This window comes from Egretta garzetta, unplaced genomic scaffold, assembly GCF_000687185.1.
Source record: "Egretta garzetta isolate BGI_Z169 unplaced genomic scaffold, ASM68718v1 scaffold923, whole genome shotgun sequence".
Classification (NCBI taxonomy): domain Eukaryota; kingdom Metazoa; phylum Chordata; class Aves; order Pelecaniformes; family Ardeidae; genus Egretta; species Egretta garzetta.
The window spans coordinates 124,750-125,055 of record NW_009259193.1 but is presented as its reverse complement, the minus strand read 5'-3'; positions in this window follow the sequence as shown (position 1 = coordinate 125,055).

The window sequence follows — 306 nt, the reverse complement described above, 5'->3', positions numbered from 1 at the left end:
AGCACGAGCCCCAACCCCTCTCCCAAGGAAAAGGTCGGTACCCGCACTAGGTGCGCGCAGGCCCATGGCCTGTGACGCCAGGTGGCCGAGCTGCAGGAACGGGTTGAAAGACGGTGCAGTGTTAGAGGAGCTGAGGCAGAGGTAGGCAGGTGGTTTCAGCACCATGCTCCTGTGGCAGACCCCACCGAGAAGGGGGCGCCTTGGACCCTGGTGACTCCCAAAAGCAGGACTCCACATCAGCCTGCACCCTCCGCCATCTCAACCAGGAACCGATACGAAGCCTTAACGGCTGGGGACACACGCGGA